The sequence below is a fragment of the Thalassophryne amazonica genome, chromosome 13, assembly GCF_902500255.1.
Source record: "Thalassophryne amazonica chromosome 13, fThaAma1.1, whole genome shotgun sequence".
Taxonomy (NCBI): domain Eukaryota; kingdom Metazoa; phylum Chordata; class Actinopteri; order Batrachoidiformes; family Batrachoididae; genus Thalassophryne; species Thalassophryne amazonica.
In genome coordinates this window covers 90,244,399-90,271,490 of record NC_047115.1, presented here as the reverse complement: position 1 = coordinate 90,271,490, position 27,092 = coordinate 90,244,399, and the positions used below count along the sequence as shown (strand labels likewise).

At 41.9% G+C, this 27,092-nt stretch overlaps 1 long non-coding RNA gene across 1 annotated transcript; it reads left to right on the top strand.

Moving 5' to 3' along the window:
* Positions 1-27,092, top strand: LOC117523622. The gene is made up of 5 exons (XR_004564557.1): positions 1-116; positions 6,102-6,104; positions 17,134-17,146; positions 17,179-17,185; positions 27,083-27,092. It is a non-coding gene; the product is annotated as an uncharacterized LOC117523622 (long non-coding RNA).

Here is a 27,092-nt window from a genome sequence, read left to right as displayed (position 1 = left end):
CTTTGATGCTCTGTGTGCTTCTTACCCTGTGTGCTGCAATACAGTGCTGCTGGAACCTCCGTTTCCATGATGGGGTCTTCCCCAGGGATCAATGAATTTTGGTCTAATCTAATCTAGTTTCTATTTCCACCAATGGTTATGAACTTCAGATAAAGACCGAAAGAACAAGGCCATTCATACAAGCAGTAGAAATGAGATTCCTCTGCTGGGAATCTGGGCTTTGACTCTGGAACAAGGTGAGCAGCTTCAATATCCCTAAGGGAATTTAAGTACAGCCTCTGTTTCTTCACATTGAAAAGAGCCAGCTAAGGTTGTTCGAGCATTTGCTGAGGATGCCGCCTGATGGTCTCCTTAGGGAGATCTTCAAGGCACATCCAACTGGGCTTCGTGGAGGACCCAGGACAAGATTGTATTGCCCAGCTGGCTTGATAATGCCTTGGGATTTCCCAAGAGAAATTGGAGGACTTGGGTGAGGATAAGGAAGTATGTAACTGCAATCCAGATAAGCAGCAGAAAATGAATGAACGCATGACCGTTTTTGGGGGGAGGTGCCCTCATGTTCACTAGTGACCAGCCAACTCTGCTGGGTGAACTTTGACAATGCAGATGAAGCGTCTTGTCAAAAACACACCCAGGTAGCCTGACTGGAAATCAAACCCATGCCTACTTATTGGCAGCCCAAGTCCTATTAAAGGTGAGCTCCCTGCTTCACAACTGTGAAGCAACCTGTGACAGACAAAAACTCACATTTAGCTGATGTTACAGTGAAAGTAGCACATGCTGCCCAACACCCCTCAGTAAACCACAGCTCATATTACACTGTATTTCTGCCCCTTTTTTTCCTCTTGAAAAACCACTGCATACAGTAGTGTTCAGAATAATAGTAGTGCTATGTGACTAAAAAGATTAATCCAGATTTTGAGTATATTTCTTATTGTTACATGGAAACAAGGTACCAGTAGATTCAGTAGATTCTCACAAATCCAACAAGACCAAGCATTCATGATATGCACACTCTTAAGGCTATGAAATTGGGCTATTAGTAAAAAAAAGTAGAAAAGGAGGTGTTCACAATAATAGTAGCATCTGCTGTTGATGCTACAAACTCAAAACTATTATGTTCAAACTGCTTTTTTAGCAATCCTGTGAATCACTAAACTAGTATTTAGTTGTATAACCACAGTTTCTCATGATTTCTTCACATCTGCGAGGCATTAATTTTGTTGGTTTGGAACCAAGATTTTGCTTGTTTACTAGTGTGCTTGGGGTCATTGTCTTGTTTCAAGGGCATGTCCTCTTCAGCATAAGGCAACATGACCTCTTCACTAGCAACATGACCACTTCCCTTTCTAGATTGTTCCTCACCTGCACCTTGTTAACACCTGCTTATTTAATCTCCTCCCAGTCACCACACCTTTGCCAGATTGTTGTCTTAGTACACTTTCCAGCACCTTTCACAGTTCTGAGTTTTGTTTTGCCGTGTTCCTAATCCTGCTCAGTACTCTTCGACCATGCCTCTTGTCTCATCCCAGATGTTGGTGTTTGCTTGTGCCTCTGAACCCTGCCCGTTTATGACTGCGTCTCTGCCTAATCCTGTTGATACTTCTGCTGTGCTTACTGACCACATGTGTACCAACACAAGGCCTGGAATAAAGACCATGATTTCTCTTTCACCAAAGCCTATTCTGGGAGTTTGCATTGCAGGTCCAACCACTCCGGTGCTGGCCAGCCACCCATCCTGACAGAAGCAGCTTAAAACCCTTTCAAACAGCTCTCAAACTCAGCCTAAAAATCCCTGGCAAGGAATATAATTGTAAATATGTTAAAAATACACGCATGACACAAGAAAGTGAAATCACTTATTTCCATTGTGATCCATTTAAAATAAAATAACACAATAGAAGTAATAATAAAAGCAAATAATAATAATAATAATAATAATAATAATAACCATGTGTATGATAACAAGAACCAAACAAAATTCGAAATACATTAAGACAGTAAATTAGCATAAAATAATTACATAAATCAAGCAGGTAGCATGCTACTGACTCACTGTCATACATGTGGACAGTGGTGGGCACAGTTCAACTAATCCGATAACAGATAATTATCGAAGCTAATGTTTTTGCTAGCGGATTATTAAAACCATCATCAGACCAATTATCTTCCAATAAATTTAGTTCCAAGTAGACAGACTTGTGAATAGTTTAAACTCAGTGCTCAAAACTACACTCGACATGATTGCACCACCTGTGTTAAAACCGCACTCCCCCAAAACACAGTCACCTTGGTTCAATGATTATCTGCGTGACCTCAAGCATAAAGCAAGAGGTCTAGAACGGAAATGGCGTCGTTCAAAATTAGAGGTATTCCATCTTGCGTGGCGTGATGCTATCTTAGACTATAAGCATGCATTGCTGGCTACAAAGCGGACCTACTACTCTGATTTGATCAACAAAAACAAGCACAGTGGCACAGTGGCAACACTTTTGCATGGACAACCACCTGTAGTTTGCTCTCCTTTTACAGCACAAGATTTCATGGATTACATGGGAAGAAAATAGAAGACATCAGGTTAAACATATCCCGGCATGCCTTAATCCAGCCACTACACCCTGCTATTGAGGTGGGCGAGGTAACTGCTGGTAATCTCGTTCACATAAAATCCTTAGAAGATTGTCTTGCAGCAGTGAGAAGTTGGATGTCTAGAAACTTCCTACTTTTAAACTCTGATAAGACTGAAATGATAGTTCTTGGTCCAGCGAGACATCGGCATCAATTTGACCAGTTAACACTCAGCCTAGGCTCATGTGTCATACATCACACTGACAAAGTGAGGAACCTTGGGGTAATTTTTGATCCTTCGTTGTCCTTTGGCCTCCACATTAGAAATATAACAAGGACTGCTTTCTTCCACCTGCGAAATATAGCGAAGATTCATCCCATCCTGTCTATGGCTGATGCTGAGACCCTGCAATGGACTCCTGCAATGTTCTATTTTCTGGTTTACCGCAGTCTAGCATTAGGGCTCTCCAATTGGTTCAAAATGCTGCAGCCAGACTTTTGACATGAAGCAGAAAGTACAACCACATTACACCTATTTTGGCATCCCTTCACTGGCTTCCTGTCCCAGTGAGATCAGCTTTTAAGGTTCTGCTCCTAACCTATAAAATTATTCATGGACTGGCACCTCCCTACCTAGCTGACCTAATTAAACCTTATGTACCGGCCCGGGCTTTACGTTCTCAGGGTGCAGGACTACTTTGTGTCCCTAAGGTGAATAAGAAGTCTGCAGGCCACGGAGCTTTCTCTTATTGTGCCCCTGTTTTGTGGAATGATCTCCCTGCGTCAATAAAACAGTCAGATTCTGTGGAGATTTTCAAGTCCAGACTTAAGACGCACTTATTTTCCCTTTCATATGGCTAGCATACTGGTACAGTTTTGTTTTACGCTTTTTACTCTTTTAATTCATTTAGTAGCAATTGGAGCGGGCCGCGGCCTCAACTTTACCTAAATTCTGGGTCTTTTAGTAAAGTTTAGGGCTAGTAGCCGGCGATCACCTTAGTATTTCTTCTGTTTTTCTTGTTGTTTAATGCTGACAAATTATACAGTATTTTTTGTCTTTCTGATGCCTGATTGTGTTTTTTCTCTCTGTTTAAGGTTCAGCTCCATCCAGAGATAGGAGTTGTATTTCTGTTGGCGATCCTCCTGTCCTGTGCGCCAATAGCATTTCTTGTATATTCGTCCGTGAATTGTTCTGTGAATTGATCTGTAATTTATGTTTGTAGCATGGCCCAAGCAGAGGGTCACCCCTTTGAGTCTGGTCTGCTTGAGGTTTCTTCCTCAGAGGGAGTTTTTCCTTACCACTGTTGCTCTGGGGGTTGGTAAGGTTAGACCTTACCTGTGTGAAGCGCTTTGAGGCAACTCTGTTGTGATTTGGCACTATATAAATGAAATAAATTGAAATTGAATTGAATTCAATAACTTTTAGTCCGATAACATTTGTTTTTTTGCTGGTGAAGTGGGCAAAGTTTAACGGTCAAAAACATTTGCAACCCTAAAATCAAACATTTTAGTCTGTCTGTTGTGTGTTTGTAGCAGACTGGCTGCCTCTCGCTTGCTGATGACATCATCATTAAGCGCGAAATGTGAATCAACGTGGTCGATACAGGGAGCATTGTGGGTAGTGAAGTTCAGGTTCACTTTGGACGTTACAATAAGTGAGTCCGCTCGACACAAAAACAAAACAGACTAATTTTAACATTATTTTATTTTATTTCTTTGTATCTGTAATTTAATCACCAAGACTCGGTGGGGGAGAGGAGCTCTCATGGCGCAGCTGTGTGTACAGAGGGACTTTTCTTCACGTTTAGACACTGTTTAGACACTGTTTTGGAAAAAAAAAGGATACTTTATTTATTCAGATGAATCCCACTGAATCTAAGAATTTATATTCACTACGTGTATTTTACTCTACCAATCAATGCATTAATGGATGTATTTCGGTTGTTTAAGCCACATGGGTGAAAGCGTGTGAAAAAAGCAGCAGCTTTTTAGTTCATAAATGACAGTGTGTCTAATACCGAGATAAACTGACTTCTAATACTGTGTTTTACTGCTTTTGAAAGTTGATGACAGTGTTGGGGGTTTCATTTTTTATTCATTCATTTTGTGTGCATTCTTTTGTGTTACCCAGTAGAGAAAAGTGAAAGCGAAACTTGTTCATCAGAAGCTGACTGTAATCTGAAGTGGCTGCGTCCAAATCAATACTAAAGGTTAGTGGTATCTGTAATAAAGGTAAATTTTAGCACTTTATCAGTTTAGCGTCATAAAAGATAACTTTTCAGCTATCGGATTAATGGTTATCAAAGCTAACTTTTTGGTTACATGTGCCCACCACTGCATACAGAGAATATCTGTGCTTCCTCTATGTCTTTTCTGCCATCTTCTCTGCTTAAGACACTCTTATGCTTTTTAAAAGTCCTCCTCCCTGCTCGTACCAGTTTGGCACCTTGGGAGCTCTCTTAAGGCCTACGGTGCTTTGCAGACAACTTTCGTCTTACCAAGGGAAAATTCTAAGAAATGTCTATGAATTTGAGGAATTCTAAGCTTTTTCTTAGAACAACTTCACTCAGAGCTATTTTGACCTTAGTCTGCTTTGTGGATACGAGCCCTAGTCTATTTTATTTTGGCTAGCCTAAGGCACACCTGTGCAATAATCATGGTGTCTAATCAGAATCTTGACATAACACACCTGTGAGGTGGGAAAGATTTACTTGGAAAAGGAGAAGTGCTTACTAAGACAGCTTTGGACAGATTTAAGAACAATATTTGAGAGAAATAGGTCTTTGTGTATATACAGGGTGTGCCAATAAAATGTTACTTTTTGATTGTACACAAGTTTTTGAAATGAGAACTTATTCGAAAATTTTATTTACAGACTTGTAACAGAAGCATCAAATTAACATTTGATACCAAAGGTTTCCCACTTTGTCTCTTGTTTTCTTCACAGTTCATTAATTGATGACATATTCAATCCACGTTCCTCTTTTTTGGATTACAGCTGCAACACGCACATTGAAGTTTATGATGACATTGCCACACATCTCAAGAGGGATTCTCAGAATTTCCTGACAGATGTTGAAAATGTTGAAAAAGAAAATGAAAAAGAAAGCTTTGTCATTTTGGAAATTGTAAAAATTAAAAAAGTGGTAACATTTTATTGGCCCACCCTGTAGAAAATGTTTTAGATCTTTGAGTTCAACTCATGAAAAATGGGAGCAAAAACAAGAGTTGTATTAATATATTTGTTCAGTGTAATGCAGTTGTGCTCAAACATTTCTTCTTTTTTGCTCACTTGAGGAGCACAACGTAAGTCTGTACACCGTGATGTTGGTTGTATTATCCTATAGGATTTATTTTTTGCATGGTTATTTGCAGCACACAGCAGCCGGATGAGAGGCTTGTCACCACAGGTTGGGATTTGGCTCCTTTGCGCTCTGCACTGTCCTCGTTCCATGCAGGAGGTGAGCCTCATGTTTAATAACGTTGTCACCTCCTGGGATACAGTTCCACGTCACACCTCCTACAGAGTTTAGATGGTGATCAGGTAATAATATGTATATTACAGTGGTGAGATCCATTCAGCTCCGTGTCTGATGTGCGCTATGATGCATTACTGTGCATGCGACCACGGAGAGGTGCAGCTGCACACAGTACTTTTGATTTGATTGTGTGCTGTTTACATTCACTGTATATGATGAATGTGTGCCACATACATGTTATTACATATCAACATTTCCTTTGCCCTCCCTGGCTGGGGTCCAGTGGAGGTGGGCATCCCACAGTACACCAGCAGGCTTCCCTGTGATCGATCGATCTCAGAGCTCAATCAACTGTGATTAGATCATTTCAGATGCTGTTTTGATGCCATCAGAATATATAGACTGCGCTCATATGATGCAAAAACTGCATATACAGTGGAGTAAAAAAGTATTTAGTCAGCTCCTGATTGCACAAGTTCTCCAACTTAGAAAGATGAGAGAGGTCTGTAATTTTCATCACAGGTACACTTCAACTATGACGGGCAAAATGTGAAAAAAAAAATCCAGGAAATCAAATTGTAGGATTTTTAAATAATTTATTTGTAAATTATGGTGGTAAATAAGTATTTGGTCAATAACAAAGTTCAATACTTTGTAACATAATCTTTGTTGGCAATGACAGAGATCAAACTTTTTCTGTAAGTCTTCACCAGGTTTGCACACATTGTAGCTGGTATTTTGGCCCATTCCTCCATGCAGATCTCCTCTAGAGCACTGACGTTTTGGGGCTGTCGCTGGGCAACATCGACTTTCAACTCCCTCCACAAATTTTCTATGGGGTTGAGGTCTGGAGACTGGCTAGGCCACTCCAGGACCTTAAAATGCTTTTTACGGAGCCACTCCTTTGTTGCCTGAGTGGTGTGTTTGGGATCATTGTCATGCTGGAAGACCCAGCCACATTGCATCTTCAATGCTCTCACTGATGGAAGGAGTTCTATTTTGGTTTCATCTGACCACATGATATTCTCCCAATCCTCTTCTGGATCATCCATATGCTCTCTGGCAAACTTCAGACGGGCCTGGACACATACTGGGTTAAGCAGGGGGACACACCTGGCACTACAGGATTTGAGTCCGTCTCGACGTAGTGTGTAGCCTTTGTTACTTTGGTCCCAGCTCTCTGCAGGTCATTCATCAGGTCCCGCCGTGTAGTTCTGGGATTTTTGCTCACCGTTCTCATGATCATTTTGACCCCACGGAATGACATCTTGCATACAGCCCCAGATCGAGGGAGATTATCAATGGTCTTGTATGTCTTCCATTTTCTTACAGTTGCTCCCACAGTTGATTTATTCACACCAACCTGCTTGACTATTGTAGATTCACTCTCCCCCACCTGGTGCAGGTCTACAATTGTCTTCCTGGTGTCCTTCGACAGCTCTTTGGGCTTGGCCGTGGTTGAGTTTGGAGTCTGACTGTTTGAGGCTGTGGATAGGTGTCTTTTATACAAATAACAAGTTCAAACAGGTGCCATTAATACAGGTAAGAGGTGGAGGACAGAAAAGCTTCTTAAAGAAGAAGTTACTGTTCTGTGAGAGCCAGAAATCTTGCTTGTTTGTAGGTGACCAAATACTTATTTTGCACCATAATTTACAAATAAATTCATTAAAAATCCTACACTGTGATTTCCTGGATTTTTTTTCTCATTTTGTCTTTCATAGTTGAAGTCTACCTATGATGAAAATAAGCGAAGTGCGCAACGCATCTGTGCATGCATGGGTCAAACGGGGACAAAAATTCCAGCTCCCAAACTCACACCGCTCCCATTGAATTTCGTATACAGTAGCATTAGCAGACTGTAAAAGTTAAGGCTTGCAGGGATTGTTTCAAAGGCTTTAAGCCTTAAGCGACGCATACAATAATGACAGGGGCGCATTGTGCTGTTTTCAAACGCTCGACTGGAATTTATAGGCTTCAAAGTTGGCTGAAAACACGATTGCAAAGCTCTGCAGAGTCCACACAAAGACGGAAAGAAGAAGAAATGTGGTTGTAAACCTCCGTTCATTCTACACAATTTCGCCACAGAGAAAGATCCAGACGGATGTAAAAGACGGACTAAAATTGTAAGTTTCTTGCACACATTTATTTTTTCAATATCCTGAAACCGTGTCGCTGTTTTCGTGCATCAGCGTATGCCTGTAATGTCGCGCCATGAATGACGTGACGTGTAATATTGAAAAATTGACATGTTCTATAAACAAACTGCATGCATGCACATATCATTGTATGTCTGTCATCTTATCAAATCAAACATGACACCAAAGAGGTTATATGTGAGACTCACCATCATTGTCATCATTATGAAGCCGGCAGACTAACGATTTCTCATCCCTGCTTAGCAAATATTCTGCAATATCCACAGTTTCAGTCTCTGGACTTCGTCTAACCATCCGTCAGTTGCCTTCAAGGGGTCAGAAATTTGTTTGTCTCCAACTATCAACAAGGACTGGTCATTTTCGACAGCAGCGCGCTCTTCCTCCTTTGTCGGCACTTCTGTAACAATGCAGCACACGCAAGCACAACCAGCTCTTCTTTCCATTTCTGTCCACTGCTGTATGTAGTCCTGGTTGTAACAGGCAAGCCGCGGAGCTGACAAAAACGCTTTAAATCGTCAACTTTCCAGCGGTTGAAATGATCCAAATCACAGCACTCCTCACTGCTTTCTGCCGCCATAGCTTGTGGGTTGGTAGTCGAAAAATTTAGCCTACCCATAATGCACCACGCGGCCTGAGATGTGCACTTCGCTTATTACAGACCTCTCTCATCTTTCTAAATAGGAGAACTTGCACAATCGGGGGCTGACTAAATACTTTTTTGCTCCTCTGTAGACCGTCATCAGATGTGTGTTCCATCTCGAAGGTGCCAAAAGTGTTTTGAACATGTGCAACATACTCTGTACAGCCGAGCGAATGGGACCAAATATGTAGATGCTCACAGACTGCCGTCTGTTGGTCTTTGGACTGAAAGTCAATATTTCCCCATTGTGGCCGGATGTGTCATTCTGATGCAATTTTGCCTCAATCAGCGTATGTGTGATTGGGGTATAAGGTTGACTGCTCATGACTGATAGTCAGCCATTGAATGTATCAACGGATGAAAAAACTCTGTAACAAACTGAAAGAGAACATGACTTTTTGACCTCTTGACATACCTCTTAAAAGAGTTCAAGGTTAGCCATCTTTGAACTTGTCCAAGGTCTATGTTCCAAGAGTGTTCTCTGTGAATTCAAGACTATGGCAGTAATAGGATTGGAATTAATGCTGAGCACAGACAGACGGACGGACAGACAGAAGGACGGACACAAAGCTTTCGCAATATCTCATGGCCATATATGATGGCTTCAGGTAAAAACTAAGAAATCACATGCACGTATTCACAGCCTTTGCCATGAAGCTCAAAACTGAGCTCAGGTGCCTCCTGTTTCCACTAATCATCATTGAGATGTTTCTACAGCTTAACTGAAGTCCACCTGGGATAAATTCAGTTGATTGGACATGATTTGGAAAGGCACACACCTGTCTACATATAAGGTCCCACAGTTGACAGTCCAGGCCAGAGCACAAACCAAGCATGAAGTCCAAGGAATTGTCTTTAAACCTCTGAGACAGAATTGTCTCAACTCACAAGTCTGAGGAAGGGTACAGAAACATTGCAGCTGCTTTGAAGATCCCAGTAAGCATAGTGGCCTTCATCATCCATATATGGAAAATGCTTGGACCCACCAGGACTCTTCCGAGAGCTGGCTGCCCGTCTAAACTGAGAGATCGGGAATGAAGGTCCTTAGTCAGGGAGGTGGTCACCAACCCGATCGTCACTCTGTCAGAGCTCCATCATTTCTCTGTAGAGAGAGAAGAACCTTCCAGAAGGACAACCATCTCTGAAGCTGTCAAACAATCAGGTCTGTATTGTAGAGTGTCCAGAAGGAGGCCACTCCTTAGTAAAAGGCACATGGTAGCCCACTTGGAGTTTGCCAAAAGGCACCTGAAGGATTGTCACATCACGAGAAACAAAATTCTCTGGTCTGATGATGCAAATACTGAACTCTTTTGAGTGAAACACAGGCATCATGTTAAGAAGAAACCGGGCACCATCACTACAGGGAAGCATGGTGGTGACAGCATTATGCTGTGGGGATGTTTTTTAGTGGCAGGAACTGGGAGACTAGTCAGGATTGAGTGAAAGATGAATGCAGCAATGTACAGAGACATCCTGGATGAAAACCTGCTCCAGAGCACTCTTGAATTCAGACTGGGGCAATGGTTCATCTTTTAGTAGGACAATGATCCGCTAATTTCAAGAAGTTAACAATTTAGCAACAACAGCGTGGGGCAGTTTGTGTACGAGGTACTATGAGGACAAACAAGGACTTTTGAGGCATGTTTATGGTCTGGAGGAGGCTGTAAAAGCCCATAAAGCACCTGGCAGCTACTTTGGACAGGACAGGCTACTTTGGACAGGCTATTTTGGCTCAGCCCTGTTGCACACTACAGTCCCACCTACTTTGTGTGTTGGACACTCGGGCTGTTCATGTTATATAGTGAAAAAATGAAGTTGTAAGAGACTTTGAGCCACATGCTTTTGTTCCACTTGGGTTTTTATAGGTGCAGACCAAATTTGAACTCAATCAGATAAGATTTAAAGGTCCCCCAGAGTGACACATTTTCCTCTCCTTCTGCTGGCAAGACATTGTCACCCTAATGAGAGAAGACTGATAGCATTGTTTCTTTTACAGGTACGTGTGATGGCATCTAACCGCAAAAAGTGGTGTTTGTTTGGTCACCCAGAGGAGAACAAGACTGGATTACTACATTGCTTGTTTGGGGAAAATTATTGCTTTGTGGGGGACCCTGAAACAAAGTCTGATTACAATAAAGTTTGGCACACATCTTTTATTTTATTAGTGGAAAAAGAACATGTGGCCCAAAAGATTTTGTAACATGTGACATTTTGAACAGGTCTTCTGGACACTGTTGATAAATTAATTATTTTGTATTTGTATTATTTTGTATTTGTTTTTCCTTTCTGTGTCTCATGCGCTGAGGTGGAGAACATATTTGGAACATCCTAAAAGGTAGTTTGTCATGTTTATATTGTAACAGCTTGGTAAAACAGTTGCATGTTCATTCCTTCTTTATAAGCAGCTGTAAAAGAATGTTTATGATACGTAGATTTAACATCTTGTTATACTGGATCAGATGAGGCACATTCTGTGCGTGCTGATGCAATGCCTCGCACTCAAGACGAGCATTTATGCAGTGCGCAAAAGAGCAATTTTGCAGATAACGGATGAACACAAAGATTAAAGCTGGATCACCAGTGTCAACATGACTGTAAAGCTGCAGAAGAAGTAAAGCCAGCGAGAAGAAGCACAGAGGTGACTGTCCAGGTTCTAGCTGGTCTATGGATGTGTTTTGTGTTGTAGTTTTATTATTATTTATTTATTTATTTTCGCGGGGAAGTGATCGACACAGTTGCAGGTATATATAATTAAGGCGGCTACCTCACTGTGGTGTCTTTTTTGTGTTTTTGGTCACAGAGAGATGGGTGAACTCACAGAACTGCTGCATTTAATGACTCTGGAACACAGGTGAATTGCAGCCTGACGCAGGGATGCGCACACTGGTGGGACTGTACAGGAGTGTCTTTTTTTTGTGTTTAAAAAAATGTGATAACATCTTGAATGGATGCTGTGAATTGAAAACCCACACTTTAAAGGGACCAAGTGTGGGAGGGCTGGAGGCTTGGACCAAACCCATGCCTAAATGTGTACCAACGTCGCGTTACATGGTGCTGCATGGATCATATGTGACTTGACGTGGATCATATGCAGCCACATGAGCCATTCAAGGCTGGACGGGGCTCAAATGGCAGTTCAGTCATGGCTCATTAGAGTGTGATACGTGGCACAGGCAAGATACTTAGAGGCACACAGAGGCTTCTTCATAGCGGATACGTGATAGATTTATACGTGGATCATTGTTAGAATAATCACTGACAAATCCATTCATGACTTTATTATTTGGTGGGACCAAGGCTTAAGTCCACAGAAAACCTTTCACTTATATCCCCTCCCTCAAAACCACAGAACTGTGTGCCTGGTGCCAAGTGTCACTGTGTTAACCATTATGTTAAAACATGCCTAATGAACACAATAATTCCATTCCCCTTTGCACCAAGTGCCCAGATTTAACATATTTATTTCCCAGACTGTGCACTCAGACACATACGTACCAAATGGATTTTCAGATTCATGCAAATTTATTGATCCCAAGTTGGTCAATTCATATCCCATCACCGCACAACATTCAATGCTGTCAAGGCACACAACTAACAAACAATTAAATCAATCAATACATGTAGGGCAGTGAAGGACAAAAAAAAAAACACTTTAAATAACTGCTGTTGGAGTTCAATAACCTGATAGCAGAAGGAATAAAAGATTTGGAATGCCTAATAGCGGCAGCCTGAAGGTATCACTGTGAACACAGAAGACAAAATGTGATCAGGCTGCCTGATAATATTCTTTGCCTTCTGTTTCTCCCAGAAGGAACATGTCTCACTCTCTGCCTGACTCCAACAGTACAAAATATAAAGAAAATAACTTCCCTCCTGCAATTTTACATTAAAAATTGACCCACATTATTTTCACTCCTCAAATTTATTTGTGAAAAGTGTTATCTTAATAAAGGCAGCGGCATTGTGACGTCACAGCAATGCAAAGGACTTTGGGACAACTGCAACAATAAATTATTCTACTTCTATGCATCAAAAGGAGCCAGTTGAGGTTCTTCAGTCATCTGGTGAAGATACTCCCTGGTTGTCTCCCGAAGGAGGTCTTCCAGGCACATCCAACTGGGAGGAAGCCCTGGGGAAGACACAGGACGTGCTGGAGATATTATATCTTCCATCTTGGGAACACCTTGGATCTCCTGGGAACAGTTACAGGACTTGGTCGAGGATAAAGTGATGAGCTGCTTGTCCTGCTTCCACCGCGACCCTAACCTGCATAAGCGGCTGAAAATGAATGAATGTATGAATGCAACAATAAATTGTCAACTTATTCTGTCATTGGAAAGTTTAATAAACATCATTTGGACTACAGGCAGGCCATTCTAGTACGCACACTCTTTTACTACGAAGCCACGCTGTTGTAACACGTGCAGAATGTGGCTTGGCATTGTCTTGCTGAAATAAGCAGGGATGTCCCTGAAAAAGACATTGCTTGGATGGCAGCATGTGTTGCTCCAAAACCTGGATGTACCTTTCAGCATTGATGGTGCCATCACAGATGTGTAAGTTGCCCATGTCATGGGCACTAACACACCCCCATACCATCACAGACGCTGGCTTTTGAACTTTGCGCAGGTAACAATCTGGATGGTCTTTTTCCTCTTTTGTCTGGAGGACACGACATCCATGATTTCCAAAAACAATTTGAAATGTGGACTCATCAAACCACAGCGCACTTTTCCACTTTGCGTCTGTCCATTTCAAATGAGCTCGGGCCCAGAGAAGGCGGCGGCATTTCTGGATGTTGTTGATGTATGGCTTTCTCTTTGCATGGTAGCGTTTTAACTTGCACTTGTAAATGTAGCGACAAACTGCGATAACTGACAACGGGTTTTCTGAAGTGTTCCTGAGCCCACGTGGTAAGATCCTTTACACAATGATGTCAGTTTTTAATGCAGTGCCGCCTGAGGGATCAAAGGTCATGGGCATTCAATGTTGGCCGCTTACGTGTAGAAAGTTCTCCAGATTCTCTGAATCTTCTGATTATATTATGGACTCTAGATGATGGATTCCCAAAATTCTTTGCAATTGAACGTTGAGAAACATTGTTCTTAAACTGTTGGACTAGTTTTTCATGCAGTTGTTCACAAAGTGGTGATTCTCACCCCATCTTTGCTTGTGAACAGCTGAGCCTTTTGGGGATGCTCCTTTTATACCCAATCATGACACAATTAGTGTCCTCAGTTCCCAAACACTTATTGAGTGTTGTTAGAAGGAAAGGTGATGTTACACAGCGGTAAACATACCACTGTCCCAGCTTTTTGGAAACATGTTGCAGGCATCCATTTCAAAATGAACAAATATTTGCACAAAAAAGTTTATCAAGTTCAAAACTTGAAGTTTATCACTTTGAACATTAAATATCTTGTCCTTGTGGTGTAGTCAATTGAATATAGGTTGAAGAGGATTTGCAAATCATTTAATTCTGTTTTTATTTACATTTCACACAACGTCCCAACTTCATTGAAATTGGGGTTGTACACACAATAACAATAATTATGAGAATTAATATATTTTAACAACTAAAATAACATCCAGTCACTATGCCTCTGACTGTCCTAGTTGTACTACAATTCTGTATTAAGTGGAATTGATTAGACTTAAAAAGAATGTTAATTAAAGATCTTGGTCAATGGGGTCAATTTGAAAGGCTGTAAAGTCAAGAAGCCACAAAACAATGATTGCTATCATGCCACGTGAACTCGAGGTACATAGTTTTCAGAAAAATATACTAAGCATTTGCCTGCCCAGTGGCAGTTATGAGTAAATTTAGTTGGTCTGGGCTTATTATGACATTTTAGGAAGAACTTCTTGTTGCTGTCCTGTCGGGATGTAAACTCCCCAGTTGCTTCACTCAGCATGGTTCCATGGTTGGATAATCCCAGGGATAGCAAAACAATGTTTAAAAATATGTATTCTTGCAGGATTCTCCTAGAATGTTTCAGACTTACATAGGTTTCTCTCCTCTGCTTGCTTGTCTTTGTGGAGGTTACTGAGATTAATATCTGGAAGAGCCTAAAGGGCCCCTGACACTTGCACGACTTTGATCTGTGCACTTGCACTCACATCATCATGACAATCCCACCTGCTGTGTTCCCAGCTGGATGCCATGCTTTGTTCCACTGGATGCTGATCGCTGGGCGCTGGATATATAAAATAATTATTTCATAGCGGATTAATCATTTTCTCTCCAAGTTGGCTGTTGAAAATGCCTCTAATCGCTTCCAGAATCACAGGACTGTTGCAGCTGCTTTTCCTCTCTCTCGATGTGCAAGGTAATCGAGGTGGAGAAAGCCTTTGGAACCTGTCTAAAAATGTAATTATTTGTAATGTTTATATTGTAATGGCTTAGGGGTGGTGGCCATGTCGTTAGTGCACTTGGTTTTGGTGTGGCAGATTCTCGTTTCAAATCCCACCCCTGCCACATTTCTCCATAATGAGTTGTGTCAGGAAGGGCATCTGGCGTAAAACTTGTGCCAATTCAACATGCAGATCCACCTCAGATTTGCTGTGGCGACCCCGAGTGCAAACAAGGGAGCAGCCGAATGGACTTAACTTACTTTTTTATATTGTAATGGCTTGGTAAAACAGTTGCATGTTCATGCCTTCACATCTCGTTATAATTGTTCAGACAAGCTGCGCTCTGATGCGGTGCACTGACGCAATCACTCGCACTCACACAAAGTGTTTTTTAATTGTTTGCGTAATGTTCACATGAAGTTCATGTAATTAATGCGTGATGGAGATTTTGAGCATTTAAAAATTTTCTTTGTACACTTACTGTGCACATAGTTTACAATTGTTTACAACAAGTTTCAGACAAGTTTACTCTCATGTTTCTGTGTAGGCTCTCAGTTGTCCAGGTGGTTTCCATAGTAGAGAAGCTTGAATCTTCGACTGGACTGGGTTGCTTGATGCGAGGACGTTTCGCTTCAAATCACAGAAGCTTCCTCAGCTAAAATTCTTGCTCTGGAAGTCTGACTTCTGTCTGACTCTTGTAGAGAAGAATAAAACAGAAGCCAACAAAAGCTGGAGTTTTAAACCTAACCAGACCCCTCCTACTGAGAGGCAGACTGCTACAGGCTAGTGACTAAACAATAGCTCTAATTAGCAACTATTGTGCTCTAGTTAGCACACCTAATGACAGGACAGCTGTCCCTCTAATGATGGGATGGATGCCTTTCTGATGGCTCCCTTGATGACGTGAATGACTCATTACCATGAACAAAAGACTGAAACTCCTTTGACCTGAGTACCCCATTGTAAACAGGGGATAAATTGTGTCTCAGACCCCCTCCCCGGTTAAGGCTGGGTTTCAAACGTTTCACAAAGAATGCCTCCTTGACCCCTCTCTCAAACCATTTCTTCTCTCTGGCTAATATTTTAACTTCCTTGTCCTCAAACGTGTGGTTAGTGTCTTTAAGGTGGAGATGAACTGCAGACTGAGGTCCACTGGTGCCCTCTCTGCGGTGCTGGTATAGCCTTTTGTGTAAAGCTTGCTTCGTTTTACCTATGTAGTGTTCGTTACAGTTTTCCTGACATCTGATAGAATACACTACATTGCTCTGTTTGTAACTAGGGATCATGTCCTTAGGGTGAACTAATTTCTGTCTCAAGGTGTTAACCGGTTTAAAGTAAACTGGGATTTTGTGCTGTCTGCAGATCTTCTGTAGTTTTTCCCCTACTCCTGCTAAATAAGGGAGAGACACTCCTCTTCTTCTTGTCTCCGTCTCCTGTCTATCTGTTCTCTGGGACCTCTGCACTATGTCCAGGGACCATCGTGGGTCCCCACATACTGTGAGGGCTTTCTGGACATGTTGTTGTTCTTTAGCCCTTCCCTCTGCAGTTGTGGGCACCTGTAGGGCTCTGTGTTGAAGCGTCCTGATCACCCCGAGCTTGTGTTCAAGGGGGTGGTTTGAGCCAAAGAGCAGATATTGGTCAGTGTGAGTTGGTTTTCTGTAAACCCCTGTCTGGAGCTGCCTGTTCTCTCCAATTGTAACATCACAGTCCAAGAAGGCTAAATGGTTGTTTCTGGCATCCTCACGTGTGAACTTGATATTGGCGTCCACCGAGTTGATGTGTTCTGTAAAGTCCTCAACTTGCTGTTGCTTGATTTTAACCCATGTGTCATCAACATATCTGAACCAGTGACTGGGAGAGATGCCTGTGAAAGACGTCAAGGCTGTCTTCTCCACTCGCTCCATGTACAGATTGGCCACAATGGGGGATACCGGAGACCCCATCACACAGTACCCATGTTAAAATCAAGCAACAGCAACAGCACAATAGTTGCTAATTAGAGCTATTGTTTAGTCACTAGCCTATAGCAGTCTGCCTCTCAGTAGGAGGGGTCTGGTTAGGTTTAAAACTCCAGCTTTTGTTGGCTTCTGTTTTATTCTTCTCTACAAGAGTCAGACAGAAGTCAGACTTCCAGAGCAAGAATTTTAGCTGAGGAAGCTTCTGTGATTTGAAGCGAAACGTCCTCGCGTCAAGCAACCCAGTCCAGTCGAAGATTCAAGCTTCTCTACTATTTACTCTCATGCACGGCAGAGTGCGTGCAAGTGCGCGGATCAAAGTTGTGCAAGTGTCAGGGGGCCTTAAGATGGAAACCATTGCTTTTCTCCTTTATCGTCTTCATACACACACCTAAACGGCTTCATTTCAGCATCTGAACCCAAGTGGTTAATGTGAACCAATTTACTTTCCAGTGTTAGTTTTCTGTTTTAATTTTTTGGGGAGCAGAAGAACAACATGTCCCAGAGTAAAATGGACTGTGGTATTTGAGGACTTTAGTACGATACCATCAAACAGCTGACTTCACACATCAACCACATCTGGAAACAGAAGCCAGGACAGCAGATGTGCAAGTCAGTGATAAGTATGTGTGTAGCCACAGGTGAATGAGACAAATGCAACCGTCTCTCGGCCGAGACGGTCGCATTTTTCTCTTCTCCCTCCCTCCTTATCTTTCCTGCTTCTGTGGTGTGTTGTCTGTGAGGCTGCCAGCTTTGCTCTTCTGGAAACAGCAAAAATGGATCTGTTAAAGTGGTCTCTGAACGCAATTGACACTATTTTTTCTACAAGACATTTGGGAGCGGAGGACCTGACCTGTCCTGCCGGGACACATGTGATGGGTTACGTGATGGACAGTTGGAGGAAATGGCAGGTCATGTGCCTTTACACACTGTCTGTGGAGGATGTTGAAGATGTGTATATATTTGGCATGGTGGTGACCGGGTTCCTGCTGTGTGGAGCGGGCATAGCGCTGGTTTACCGGAAAATTAAGAAAGTGAAAGCGGCAATAATTGGCCCGTCCAGGCTGCACCACATGATTGATTTGATTGGAAGGGCAGTGTCAGCTCAGTTGGCGGGTGTTAACCGCGCATTGGAAACCATCTCTGGTAGGATCGCTGCACTGGAAAACCGCATTGATCGTCAGTAATGACCACATCTCCTCTCCTAATTCAGATGTATTGGAAGCCACTCTGTCTCAGACTGTGGAATCTTTCAGGCATCTGCTAATCTGGATTTTCATTCGGCTTCCCAAAACACAGCTGCACTTCAAGGCCGCTGTGATAAAAACCTCCTGGAGAAGAACAACGCTCATGCCTCACCCCCCCTGCTCTTCCCCCACCCTCAGCTTCTCCAGCTCTGACGTTGACTGTGGACAGTGGACTGTTCAGGGCTGGGCCCTTCCTCCCTCCAGAACGGACGAGCAAGGCCGTTGATGGCGCCTAAAGGCGGCCTTCGGGTGTTCTGTCTGATAACTGGACTCTTACAAATCTCGGTTGTTGTCTCTCGTCCTGTTGTGTGTGATCATTGTTCATTGTGCTGATGGGTTTTTTCCTGCATTGCTGCTGCATGATTCAATGCAGCAGCAATGAAGGTTTTTCTTTCCCAAGTTTTACCTTGTGTGTGCTTTTTTTATATGTGTTCATGTACCGGGCCGGCTTATGTGTGTTGTTTGTGTGTGTCATTTGTTGTCATGAGGCCGGTCATGGTTTGCTCAGCCCTGCTGTTGACCTAAGGCAGGACATACATCTGGAGCTGGTACCCAGGCGCCTAAAGGCGACTTCTGCTCCTAACTGGCAATTAGGATGGGTTAAATGCAGTAAACACATTTCATTGTGCAGGGAACATGTTCCTTTGTGCATATGACAATAAAATTCTTTTGAATCCTTTGAATCCTTGAATCCTTTGAAGGGGGCAGCGAGGAAGTCCGCTTTCAATCAGGAGGGCAGATTGCCAGAAGCCAGCTTGAAGGTTAAAAAAAAAGGCCCAAGCATTCAAGCTGTAGTGATTGCCAATCTTCAAGAACCCGGAGCTGCAACTTTAAAGATGAAGAAGAGGAAGAAAACAGCTTAGTTTATAAATTTGCCTGGGGCCAATTTCTGGGCAACACACACACTTTAAAAGAGAGTGAAAAGACTTATACACGTCCATATTCTGTGGAGAAATTCTCTAAAACTGCATTCAGCATTTCTTACTGAATGCAGATGGCTGTAGACAGAAAACAACCTTGAACAACCGAGCAGCAGGGCAGCTGTTAATACACTTCTTTCTTTCACTTCTTCTTTCTTTCTTCTTCTTTCACATTAATATCTTAATCTTCACTTGAATTATGGCCATTATGTCACATTGGCCAAGGTTTCAAATGGTCAAGATTTTGAATTCTCCAATTCCTCACAGTACACTGTGTTCTACCAAAATGCAATACCTATTACCAGAATGACAAGTCACACTAAATTATCATTGCTGTAGTATACAGTGAAGATGTCTGGGTTTGAGATCAACAGATGAACATGAGAAGACAGTTTACTGTAGATCGTCAGCTTTACTTTTTACCTGGATTCATGTTGTAAAAATGATTGTGCTTAAAGCCAGGGAAAAAATAAAGCCAGCAAGCCACGGATGGAAAGGAAGCCACAAAGAGCAGAGAGGCAGCTGTCCATGAAAGGACAACAGCAGCGCGTGCGCAAAAGAGCGATTTTGCAGGAATAAACGGACAAACATAAAGTTTTGTGTGTTTAAAGCCACAAAAAAAAAACAAAAATAAACAGAGAGCCGTGGAGCCAGCGAGGAGCACAGAGGCGGCTCTCCAGGAACCCGTAGTTTGGGTCTAGCTGGTCTGGTGCATTACAGGTGGACAGCAGCCTGGCGCACAGCGCACAACTGCGGAACTGTGATGGAGTGTCTATTTTTGGACTGCGTGTTATGCGTTTGAAGGACCCAGTATAAAATAAGCAGAGCACGGTACAAAGGATAACAGGGTTTAATAAACATAACAGTGATGTGAAAAAATACAAACAAATAAGTGCGCGGTCTGGCATGGTGGATTTGCGGTGTGCTCCCAACAGCACAAAACGGTCCGGAGCCAGAACCAGTTCGGACCCAAGGACCCCGCCGACACCCCCCAGGTGGCCGCGACAAACCGAGTCTGTGAAAGAAGAAATCATCATGTGAGTCCACACTCAACACACAGAGGGACCGCTCAAAGGTGTACAAACAGCAAACACTTCCTGGCTTAATTACTAATCAGCTTCCAACCCTGCAGGCATAGAACACCCTGTTCACAAAACTCCACTGCAGTGGAAGCTGATTAAACGACTACATACAGCTCAATATAATAAGGTGTGAGGGACACCACATTTACTGACTGTATAAATGTTAGTCACAAAATCTAACGTACCTCAGGAAGTGTGCTGACGAGCGTGAGACCTCACCCCCTCCTCTTTCACAGACCATGCATCAAACCTGGACGTTCTCTGCATCCACTGATGATGAGATGGCTCTCGAGACGACGATCTCACCCGTCTGGTCACAAGGTCGAGTCTCTGGCAAATACACACTGTATAGTCCAGTCTTAAATGCCACCATGTTCCAATCCATGTAGATGCACCACAGCTGTGAGTCCTGACGAGCCGCAGGTGATCAGGGTGAGGTCCTGATAAACTCAGCTACACAGCCACTCAGTCCCAAATGCGCACCACCTGGAAGGAAAAACAAAAGACAGGACAAAAGACAGAAACAAAAAGGCAGCCAGGCCCCCCCAGCCATACAACACTGCATTTAAAAAAAAAGAAGGGACATCTTTAAATGCTGCTGTGAATCTGTGAATTGAAAACCCACACTTTAAAGGGACCAGCCGTGGGAGGGCTGGAATTCCTTTATTTAATTTCATAACAAAAATGAACACAATTTTCAAACCCGACAAATGATCCCACATTTGCTAAAACAAACAAATCACAATAATAAAACCAAACCCACAGTTAATAATTCTCAAATCTTAAAATCACAAACCCAACATTTCTGACTCCCCTTGAACACACCACAACCCAGGCCCTCCCACACACACATTCACACAGCCCAGTCTTGTACTCATGCCATCCAGGCAAGAGGAACTACGAAAACAAAAATAACTTGCCCGCAGGCCAGTCCCCAGCCTCCCACGGAATCCACCAATTGGCAACTTTGAGTGCGTTGAAACTTCTCGGGCCACCATGCGATATGTGGACACGTTGTTACAGCAAACCTCAGCACAGAACACACAAACAATGTTGTAAAACACAGCCATGGCCAGCATGTGGAATCAGGCTACCTGGTTGATGTCTTGGAATATGCCGTATTTCTCCTCCACCCATCTCGGTGGCGTCTGTTCTGTCTCCAGGCACACCTGCGCCTCCAATTGCTCTGAACGTGTCTGGCCCACCACTCGAGGTCGCCAGGCTCTCCCGTTTTGCTGTCCGGCATTCCTACCAGTTCTCAACTGTGTGAGTCAGCATCTGCTCTGTCTGTTTGCCCACCAACAGTGTGGCGACCACTGTCCAGTTTGTGTCCGAGGTAAGCACTCTCTGTGCGGACTTGAAACTACTCTCAGTCAGCTCAGCCTGATACAGTAAAAGCGTTCTCTCATCGACGGCGCTTCCCCCGTTGAAGCACGTCCTCTCCACTTCCGTGTCTCTGCTGTTCAGCCGGCACCAAGCACCAAAATGCTGCCTCACTCATACACTCCAGCAATCACTCCGCGCCACATGCCCTCAAACCAGCCAATCAAAACCCACCAGTTGGTACACGTGCAACTCATTTCACAGTGGCTATCCTGCTTCCAATCAGACATTATTACTGATAGCAGAAACACAATTAGCCTGGTGCAAACTCTTACATTAATGCAAATATACAATTGACATCAAACAGGGAAATATACACACATCTCCTTCCTTCCTAACTGTGATTTTCCACCGGGCTACAGGTAAAAATGTCAAAATTCTGTCAGGTTTGAAGTGACATTTTGCATTTTGTGTAATAGCTGAGATAACTGTGGCCATAGAAACCTGAACAGGTACATAGATACTGATATAAACTATTGTAATGAGAAATGGGCTGCATTTACAGTTGTCCTCAAACATTTACATACCCTGGCAGAATTTTAGATTTTTTGGACATTTTTTCAGAGAATATGTATTTATTTGTAACCAGGTTAGTCCCATTGAGATCGAGACCTCTATTGCAAGGGAGATCCGGACAATTATAAAGTTTCCAATTCACCTAACCTGCATGTCTTTAAATGTGGGAGGAAACAAGAACACCCAGAGGAAACCCACACAAACACAGGGAGAACATGCAAGCTCCACACAGAAAGGCACAGGTGGGAATCAAACACATGACATTCTTGCTGCGAGGCAACGATGCTAACCACTAATCCACTGTGCTTCCCAATATGATAACACAAAATATTTTTTTTTCACTCATACGAGGGTAGGCTGAAAAGTTCTAAGGCTCCCCATGAAGGAGTAATGCATTAACTGCATTATAGTGAGCCTTAGAACTTTTCAGCCTACCCTCATACTTAGTGGTTGGGTGAAGCCATTTATTGCCAAACAGCTGTGTTTAGTCTTTTTTAAATCATAATGACAACAGAAACTACCCAAAGGACCCTTGTCATAAGTTGACATGCCCCTGTTCTTAATTCCGTGTATTGCCCCCTTTAACATCAATGACAGCTTGCAGTCTTTTGTGGTTGTTGTGGACGAGGCTCTCTGATGGTGAAGCTGCCACTGAATATGTCCTGGACTTTATTTACATCAATTATGAAGAAATACAAACCGTATGTCACTCTATGGTAAATCTGCATGGAGTAGACAGGCATGGACTCTCATGAACTAGTTCCAATGCCAGAATGTTTCAATTTTGCATTTCAGCTTAAATTTTGCTTGCAAGAGAAAAAGTGAAGTTACACAATTTCGATTTTTCGCAAAAATACCCCATAATTGACCACAAAAATCACCAGCTGAGCAATTGATAAAAAAAATTTAAATTTCAACCATGCAATTATATGGATGTAAAGATTATATATACTAAATTTCAAGTTTGGGCAAGAAATATTTATATATTTTTAGTTTTTCTGAAAAGTCATAATTTTTATGAATACAGATCCAACAACACATGATATACAATGTCATGTAATCTAAAAATACTTTCAAGGTTTACCTGAATGATTCATTTCTTATATTTATTTAATAGTTAAATACGCAGTGAACAAGTAATATGTCCGACATAATCTTTAAAATGCACACATTTACAAATAAAGTGCTTTTAAACTAGGTATACCATGTATACCAAACAAAGCCATCATGTCTGAAAACTATGTTCTTGGGTTATGTGCAGGAAAACGTGTTTTCTGCAGACACAGCACAGGCAAAAAGGCTAATAGTAAATCAGCTACTGTAATAATATTTGTCATCAGTATGCATGTTATGTGTGCAAAAACTGTGGGAGAAGTGACTCAACTTTGTTCTGATCACTGTCATTCAGTATTTATCCATTTTGACACAGTGCATTAAGACCTCGTTTAGCAAATATACCGTTTTTGGCAGTTTTTAAGAATAGTTGGATAAAAAATGAAGCCAGATATCATTGTTTTGATGCCAGATACGGCTTTTCCAGTATGATTTTGCCTAGGATACTAAGTTTGAGGGGTTTCACTTAATTTGGCTAGGCTCTATTGCTCTCCAAAGTTGGCCAGAAAGTGCTTTTTTCAAATACGAACAAAAATGCTGTGATTTTGAAACAGTTCCTGTGCCTAAAGTATTAGAGCTGGCTCATTAAAACTTGGGGCATTTCTATTTCTCTGGCTGGGGAGCAAGTGCAGTGTTTTTCACTTTTTTGGAGGGGGTCATGTGGGGACCACTGGCTGACTTGGCATGGAATGACCCAGTTCTCAAAAACTGAGGAGAAGAGTGAAGAAATCCACCAAGAGACCCAGACAACCAAGAAGAAGTTACAGGCTTCTCTGGCTGTGATTGTAGAAATTGTACACAGTGCAATTTTTACATTTTGTATCACCAGTTAAATAGCTTCTTGATGAATCATCATCATCTGAGATACAAGCCTAGATTTGATCTGTCTTGGTGAAAGAAAATCCTTCTCCACTCTACTCCACTATGAAGCTAAGAGTAACCATAATTCTAACCATAAGTGAAAAGGGGGTTTCGTGTTATCATTCATATTATCTGAAAAATGGCAAATAAATAAATAAATAAATAATGCTGCCAAAGTATGTAAACCTTTGAGCACAACTATATATCGCAGTTTTGCATCTGATGCAGATGTTCAACATTCTTATTCTCCACATTAAAATAAGTGTGTGTACAAAATGACATCTGGACTCATGACACATACACACTGGCCAATTTTGTCACTAATGTGTGCATGTTTGAGAATTAAAATCATTCTCATCTGACAAGCATGTCTGATGACTGGAATCTACGTATTGACAAGCCTTTATTTCTCCTTACAATGTCATTTGTTTGGTGTTTTTTGATGGGAGCACTGTGCAGCATGGCGATAGATGTTATGAATAAAAGATTACTCCAAAAGTTCATAAAAACAGAAGAATTTCACAGCAGTGGAAAGTGAAATAATTGTTTGCCTCCATGGTGGAGGCAAACAAAGGCGCTCTTTCTGTAGCTCTACAGCAACGCAAACAAAAAAGAGAATACAAAAAAAAAAACTTAAAAACCTTGAACTGAAGCTGTGAATGCTGAGTGTTTGTCCCCTGAGGCTTGAATAATTCTGATATCAAAATTGCTGATAAAAATAAATCACAGGCACAAGGAGGAGAAGGTAAAGTCATGTGACATTTGTTGGAGTAGTGATTGAAGTCATGATCTACCAAGAACCATCATCCAGAGGTAATTTACAGTGGGGAAATTCAGTGTTGAACACATCACCATTTTTCTCAGTTTTGAAGCCTTTTTCTTGCAACTACTAATACTACTTATAATAATAATAATTTCGACAAGTAAAATGTTTAGAGAGAATTTAAATGTTAGAAAAATGTTAGAAAGAATTTAATAGTTACATTTATGAACAGTGTAGGTTAGAAATTGCAAGTTTTACTGTTACAGTGCTGTCAACAGTTAAACATGAGGTCAAGAAAGAGGTCTTTATTTTACTTTTTATAAAACAAGTATTTATTTTCATTGAAGCCAAGAAAGGGTGACTATAAAGTGAGTTTTGGCAAAACAGGTATCATTGTCATGTTGAGGTGGCAGAGGGTTGTTGTCAGCAGCTGGGAAAAGTAACTAAAAAGTAACTAGTAATCTAACTTAGTTACTTTTACAATTGAGTAATCAGTAAAGTAACTAAGTTACTTTTTCAAGGAGTAATCAGTAATTGGATTACTTTTTCAAAGTAACTGTGGCAACACTGTTCCCAACACAGCAAATATTGCCATATTCCAATGCAAGTGGGAGGAAAAGAGGCGTGGTTGGCAGTGTCAGAACGCATCCGGACTGCCTCATACACACCTGCAGGATGCAGCCCAAACTTATTTCAGACAATAGCCATATGACACAGACTGCTGTCAGACGGCACAGATATTGAAGCTGTTACTCACTCATTCACCCACACAATCAAATCTCCAGTTGTTCTCACATTCCCAGTGGTAAACTGACCTCAAATCAGTGTGTCTCACATGACAGAGTGCGCGCACAGGTGATCCGAGTGATGAGTGTGTGTCCACTCAGCTGCGTGCGTGTTCACAATGGCTGAACGAGCCACTGCAAGTGCGCTGTGTGTGCCTGCATGTGTAAAACAGGTGATCAAAGCGTGTGAGTCTGTGGCCGAAATGTTCGCTCAGCTGCGTGTATGTGTTCATAAACGCTGTACCAGCCATTTGCATGCGAGCACAGGAGCTGTCCGTCCAGAGAGCGCACAAATTCAATTTTTCATTTTATATAGAGCCAAATCACAATTGAGTCACCTCAAGGCACTTCACACAAAACAATTCAGAAAACAAAATAAAATAAAACATTTTAAAAAAGCACAGCAAAAGAGTAAAAAGGTAAAAAAAAAAAAAAAGCATAGTAACATACTATGCCAGTATGCTAGCCATACGAAAGAGAAAATAAGTAATAAAAAATAATTAATAACTCTGGACCTGAAAGTTTTATTGATGCAGGGAGATCAATCCACAGAACAGGTGCACGATAAGAGAAAGCTCTGTGACCCGCAGACTTTTTATTCACGCTAGGGACACAAAGTAGTCCTGCACCCTGTGAATGCAAAGCCCGGGCCAATATGTAGAATTTAATTAGGTCAGCTAGGTAGGGAGGTGCCAGCCTGTGAACTATTTTATAGACTAGTAGCAGAACCTTAAAATCTGATCTCACTGGGACAGGAAGCCAGTGAAGAGATGCCAAAATGGGTGTAATGTGGTCGAACAGCTGTCAGTGATCGTCTGCTATTAGTCCGGTGAAAAATCCCTTTAGGTGTTTGATCAGTATATACTTGCATTGCTAGATTTTATTCATCCAGCTGGACTCCTAAATGCTGGTGAACTGTGCTGGCAATGCGGCAACTTCCCATGTGCAAAACTTTCAGATGCAGCAAGTGGACTTTCTATTTTCTCTTTGTTTTAAACTCTTTTTTTTTGTTGTCATTTACTTGTTGTCAGAACATTTTGGAACTGAAATCCGACACTTTTCAGATGTGTACCGATTCATAATTCTGACGCCATTCTGCATGATTCTGGCTATGTGGGACGGGGGTATTAGTCTTAACCTGTGACTTTTTGGTCCATAAAATTCTTTGTTTGATTCCTGCATTTTTTTTTTTTTTGATGAAACAGTTTTTCCAAATAACTTTTAAGGCATGAGTCAAGCCAACTACAACCCCAGTTCCAGTGAAGTTGGG